At 45.1% G+C, this 6,522-nt stretch overlaps 1 long non-coding RNA gene across 1 annotated transcript; it reads right to left on the reverse strand.

The window, feature by feature from the left end:
- Nucleotides 1–176: 176 nt before the first annotated feature.
- Nucleotides 177–1,646, reverse strand: LOC143757432 (uncharacterized). Its single transcript, XR_013210531.1, has 3 exons — nt 1,280–1,646; nt 632–652; nt 177–257 (listed from the first exon to the last, which is right to left on the reverse strand). It is a non-coding gene; the product is annotated as an uncharacterized LOC143757432 (long non-coding RNA).
- Between the last annotated feature and the right edge of the window lie 4,876 nt (nt 1,647–6,522).

The raw sequence follows: 6,522 nt of genomic DNA on the forward strand, positions 1-6,522 counted from the left end.
AAGACTCGGGAGATAAATTGAAAAGCTGTATACATTTATTGTCAGCTCAGCAAGCATAAATTTATGAGTTCTTTGGCGTAGGCCCCGTCCTTAGCGAGCAAAGCGAGGTTAGCCGAATCTGCATGAAGGCGGGGGCGCAACCGACCCCTTGGAGGTAAGGAAGGGACCATCCTGGTGGTGGTGATGGGGAGCATGGAGGGTAATGTACCATCTTGGTGGTGGTTGGGGAGGATGGAGGTGAATGGCAGCGTCAGCATCTGCGAACTCAGACAGGTGTAAGTACCAATCTTTTATACTGTGACTGTTAACACCTGATTGGATAAGAATGAGGTAATACGTGACGCGCTGATTGAGTCTTCCTGACAGAGCTTAAGCTAAAGCTTTCATTTCTACCAGAAAGACTCGGGAGATAAATTGAAAAGCTGTATACATTTATTGTCAGCTCAGCAAGCATAAATTTATGAGTTCTTTGGCGTAGGCCCCGTCCTTAGCGAGCAAAGCGAGGTTAGCCGAATCTGCATGTCCCGTCTGAGATGAAGGCGGGGGCGCAGCCGACCCCCAAAGAGAAGTGGAAGAATAATTCCACAAGGACGGAGCCCACCCCCAAAGAACTGTAAATAAATATACCCACCAGTCGTGGGTCCTGCGGTTCCTGAAACGAGAAAGAAGAATACAGATAAGATGATAAATATTTATTTACGAAATTATTTATTTATATATTTATATTTATTTATATAGAACCGGGCCCAATGGACCAACATGCTAGACCACATAAACACGAGGTCAGCTTGAACACAGACCACGGATGGCCACAAGTAGGACAGGCTTCAATATGCCACGCATAACGAGCTAAACATAGACACGGCCATAGAGCCACATAAAACCAAGACCTCTAGAGGTCACTAGGCCACGATGGACCTTAGAGGACAAGGCCACGATAGGCCACACGGCCATGGGAGACCACAGAGACGAGACCGCTTAGGAGCCACACCGACCGCTAATGCCACATGAAAGACAATATTCACGAAACAAGGCCACTAGACCAGACAGACCAGGCCGCGATGGACTGTAAGAACAAAGCTATGATAGCCTGCACGGACCACGGCTAAACTAGTGGCCGAGGAGGATCACATAAAGACAGAAGACGAGCAGAGACACCGCGAGACAAAACAAAAACACAGAGACGAGTACAGAGGGGTGTTATCAGATAGTGCAAATTGAACTGCGCTCAAGTGGATAACGTGGTACCACCACCACCAGTAGTTGCGAGAGGATTTACCTGGATTATTAATGGAGAGCTTGCTGGGCTTCAATGATAATTTTTGAATCAGTTCTTATGTAGGATTCGAAAGCTGAGGAAGACCATCTTCCCATTATTTTGATAGCTGATGAAGACACTCCTCGTTCGGCTGCTGTGGTGGCTGCCCCAATCCGGAACGAATGACCGGTATAAAGGGAGGGGGGTAGACAGCAGCTTTTGAGGGCAGAAACTAAATGAGTCCTAAACCAGGTTTTGGAGAGAGGTGCTCCGTTAGTAAGAATGAATAAAGAGGCATGACTGGGAGTAGAGGGACGAATTTTAAGAAATTTAATCATGGAGAGAAAGGGACAGAAAGTGTTATTAATCTTTGAAATAGTTATTGTGACACCCGAGCCTTGAGAGTCGGTCTTAGAGTGTTTAAGAAAGAGAGTGAAGAAATCGGGTGAAAGCGAAGGTTGGAAAAAGAAATACCACGGTCGGGATCTAAATTTTTGGTTTCTGAGGTGAATTCACCTGCACGCATGAAACCATAGAAAGCTGATAGAAAAACAGCCTCGAGCAGAATGTTTGAATAGGTAGAAAAGAGACCGTTCCGAAGAGAAGTAATAAGCCTGTGCAGTAAAGGCAATGTAATTGGCAAGCGTTTGTCTGGTGTTTTAGTAGAGGATTTAGCTAAGCCTTTAAGTAATAATCGGACGGAATATGCCGAGAAGAGACTTGGAAAATTAGGATCAAAGTATTTAGCATGGAATTGAATACCAGCGAGCAATCTACGTAAAGAAGAAATTTTAAGGTTACGGTTTTCAAAATTGAAAACTAAAAAAGAGCAAACGGTCGAAATCAAAATGGGAAATAACGGAATATGCATGGAAAAACAAAACATAACGAAAGCGGACCATGCTGAAATTTAAGCTTTAAGTGTGGAGGGAGCGACACCCAGTGAGATAAAGCGTCTAGCCGAGCTGAGCAACTCTCCTAATTTAGCATTATGGCTGCTAGGGGAGGGCATGGTGTTGGATCGGTATTGGCTGAAGGGCAGAGCTGTCTGAAAGCCTGAAAACGAAAACGAGATAGCGCATCAGCAATAGTGTTATGGTGACCAGGATTGTGAGCCGCTTTAATTATGAAATTAAAGACGACAGACTGCCCTACTAGGCGTCTCAGGAAAGGCATGATCTTAGGGCAAGAAGATCTACCTTTATTAATGATAGCAACGGTCGCTTCGTTATCGCAAAACAACAAGATGCGTTTGCGCGTCCATGCCGAACCCCAGATGACGCTGGCGACGGCGAGAGGATAAATCTCATAGAGCGAGGAAGAGATTGAGCCAGAATCAGATTTAGGAAAATCTTTTGGCCATTTTTTCGGCGACCCATTGGCCTTGAAAAAAGACGCCGAACCCAATGGAAGGGGCAGCGTCGGAGAATAATTGTAATTCAGCGGATGATTCGAGAGCGTCATTATAGAAAAAGGAAATCCCATTCCAGTTATTCAGCAAGCAAGTCCATACTTTGAGATCGGACAGACAGCCTTCGTCGAGTAAAATCGAATCACTTAAATTTGGGACAGAGTGAGCCAATGTTAATAATCGAGAAATGAAAATCCTGCCTTGGGGAATAATGCTCATAGCGAAATTTAAATGTCCGAGCAGAGACAGCACGTCGCGCTTCAATACGACTCGTAGAAAAGAGAAAGATTCCAAGAGAGACCTAATTCTTAGAAGCTTTTCGAGAGGGAGAAAAGTTTGCATGTTGATCGTGTCGAGTGTAATGCCTAGAAATTCTAGCGAAGTAGAAGGGCCCCTGGTTTTTTCAGCGGAGAGGGGAACGCCAACATCGCTGAAGACCTGTTTAAGGATGTCTAGAATAGAGGAATGGTTAGATGGAAAATCAATTCGCAGAAAGTCATCTAGCAGATGTAAAACGAAAGGTAGCTTACACACGTTCAACAAGATCCAACACAGAGCCTCTGAGAGATTATTAAAAATGTGAGGGCTGCTTCTACACCCGAAAGTGAGTCTTACTGCGTAATAAAATTTTGAATTCCATCTGACGCCGAAAAGTGGCCAGTCTGAAGGATGAATTGGCATAGTCTTGAAAGCGTCTGTAATGTCAGCTTTTGCTAACCAAGCACCCTGACCGGCTAGCTTAATTAAATGAATGGCATTGTCAACTGACGCGTAGTGAAGAGAAAAAGGTGGAAGAGGAATACATTCGTTTACGCTTGCTGTGTAAGAGGAATGTGCTGAAGGCATGTCAAAAATGAGGCGTTTTTTACCGGAGTATATGCGTGTGGCTACACCGATAGAATTGATCCGGAAAGGAGAAAAAGGGGGAGAAGCAAAAGGGCCAATAACATATCCTTTATTAACTTCTCTCTCTAGCAAGACGGAGACCACGTCTGGTTCATTTGTGGCTGATTGCAAATTTTTTGCTAGGAAAATAGAAGTGAGTTGGGAAAGGATGCCCACCAGAAACCCTTGGGACAGACCGGAGATTAGGTAATCAACGAAAGTCCAATTCGGGGTGAGAAGATAGGTAGCGTGATAGAACTCCAACATTAATAGGAGTAGAAGGATGTGCGTTAATCAGATTTTTTTCTGATTTGGGGCTTTCCCGCAAGAGTTGGTCTGTACCGGCGTGGGCAGACGGATTTCGGGTGCGGATCCTGGCAGAAGCTACAAATATGAGTAAATCGACAGTTAGGAAATGAGCATACAGATTCATTAAAGTTCACACAAATAGGGACTCCGTTGGAATCAACGGCTGATCGATTGCGGCCATCATGAAAGGGCCTTACTTTTTCAGCACCACGGACAGCGTCCGTCGTGTCGCTGGTGAAAGCTTTAGGGCAAAATGGAGAAAGAACGTCCGTGAGAGCTACAAATAGAGCAAGCCAGAGTTTTTTGACCACCGAAATGGCGAATGAGCAGTTCGGAGTCAGTGACAGACCAGTCTAGTTTTGAATTGTACAGCGTGATAAAAGATGCAGATTTAGCGGAGAATGACTTGTGGTATTCATAGAAGAGGGTGCCCCCGTACCTTTGGTTAAAATCAGCCATCATAGCTAAATAAAGGTCGAGCTCTTCCCTTCTATCGGGAAATGTTTGACACAGAATGTCTCTGAAGATGCTGAAAGCGATAACGAATTCAGAAAAAGAAAGATTGCGTTGCAATCTGGGATCGGATGTCTTGAGAAAGACTGCCACGTCACCGCAGTCAACCATTTTCCTGTCTGCTGCAGGCGAAGGAAGTAGTAGAGAAGCCAAATTAATGTCCTTACCTTGAATGATATTGGTTCTGACATTAGAAGACACAGTGGCGGCGGCTGGTGAAACAAATCGCCTACCAAATGATTGAGCTGGTGATGCCGTAGCGAGATTAAAAACTGGAGTTGAGAGAGGAGCCGGAACATCCAGAAATGGATTTTGGTTCGTTGAAGGAAGGGCTTGCTGGTGAGATGAAGGCACACACAATGGATCGCTGGATCCGGCAAAAGAAGGACCGGCCTGAGGAATGACTGAAACGTTTATGGCGGGGCTCGGGCTGATGAGAGGATTAACGAAAGTATTTTCAAACTTCGCCATCTTTGATTGTAATCCTTTGATGGTTTGTGAGAGGCTTTGTACTGCTTGGATGAGGAGATCGTTTGGATCTGCACGAGCAGCGGTGTCAACAGGAGAAGAAGCCCGGGCTTGCTGCGAGGATCTTTTTGCTGGAGGGGTTGAAGAAGATTTCGCTGTTCTCTTCCGGCCTGCTTGTTTTGGCTGAGTTGACAGAGTACTTGTAGAAGAAGATTGATCCGTTGGATTAGGAGGATTGCCCAGAGTATTCTGGGCCAAGAGAACCAGATCCTCCCTGGACAAGTCGTGGTTAAAGGGAATACCAGCTGCTTCGAGGGAGTTGGTTATGTTGTCCGAAGACGAGAGTGTCCATAGAGAGTCACGGCGCTGAATACGTGTACTGCGCCGTGCAGTAGTAGACGGTGGCTGGACAAATTCGTCGTCAGATTCGGAATGGTCACAGACAATTTGAGTTACCTGAGACATGGCGGTACGCAACGGATCGCGAGCAAATTAATGGCAGTGTCAGCATCTGCGAACTCAGACAGGTGTAAGTACCAATCTTTTATACTGTGACTGTTAACACCTGATTGGATAAGAATGAGGTAATACGTGACACGCTGATTGAGTCTTCCTGACAGAACTTAAGCTAAAGCTTTCATTGTTATTGCACAATTATGTACTGTGGGCAATAATTGCACATAAAAGAGTCAGAATTGTGTGGCTACTGTTACAGCGTATAAAAACTACAACCCCAAATCAGAAAAAGTTTGGCCATTTTGTAAAATGCAAATAATCAAGAATCTGTGATTTGCTCATTCTATTTAAAGGGTAACTAAACCCCTGATCAAGCCTGACTCCACCCACTGGCAATATTTGAAAAATGTTGGGGGGTTGGGGGGGCCTGGGGGGGGGGCGTGCACCTGAGACCCGCAGTGACAGCTGCTGTCAAACTAGCTAAAATGGAGTGACGCAAGTAGCTTTGCAACAGAGCGGTCATTTTAAGTCGAGAACTTTTATCCCCCACCTTCACCTGAAGTGGAGGAGGGTGAATTGTCCGTGGACACCAGCTCAAACTGCGGTCTTAACTCCCGCATCGCGATCGGCATCCAATTATTCTTATATTCAGTCATTTTAAGGTAATTTTTTTCCAGGATTATTATTACTATTACGTTCATTATATTTTGCTGCTATGTGAAAAAAATAATCAGCAAATCGCACCGGCGCGTTTGTCGACACCAGAGGATTAACTTTAGCCTAATAAGAAGGAACATAAATTGTGATTACAAATATATGCTCACTCACATCATGACGCCGCTGCTGTGGTGGAGTTCATGCAGGAAGAGGTATGAAGAGCAGCGTTTGGCAGCGCAAGCTGTGTGGAGAAGCCCATTTCCACCTCCATTGCGTTGGAGAAGCAATCCCACGTAAAATGCATGTTGCACACTGGAGCAATAGGCGAGATTAACTACCTAGGCTACACGAAATAATCTAAATAACTATATAAATGCTATGCTAACTAGATGCTAATATATATCTATCCTGATCGTTTTCAATACGATCGTAATTCCAACTCCTGACTCGCTACAGTAGTTTTGACGGAACCAGATGTTTTTATACCAGGGGCTGCCAAGGGCGTGGTGAGCTCGCACCAAGGGCGTGACAGAGTGACGTCAGAGAGTATTCTACGTCAGAGAGT

Source organism: Siphateles boraxobius, unplaced genomic scaffold, assembly GCF_051911475.1.
Source record: "Siphateles boraxobius isolate OS27281-9 unplaced genomic scaffold, OSU_SipBor_1 11, whole genome shotgun sequence".
Taxonomy (NCBI): domain Eukaryota; kingdom Metazoa; phylum Chordata; class Actinopteri; order Cypriniformes; family Leuciscidae; genus Siphateles; species Siphateles boraxobius.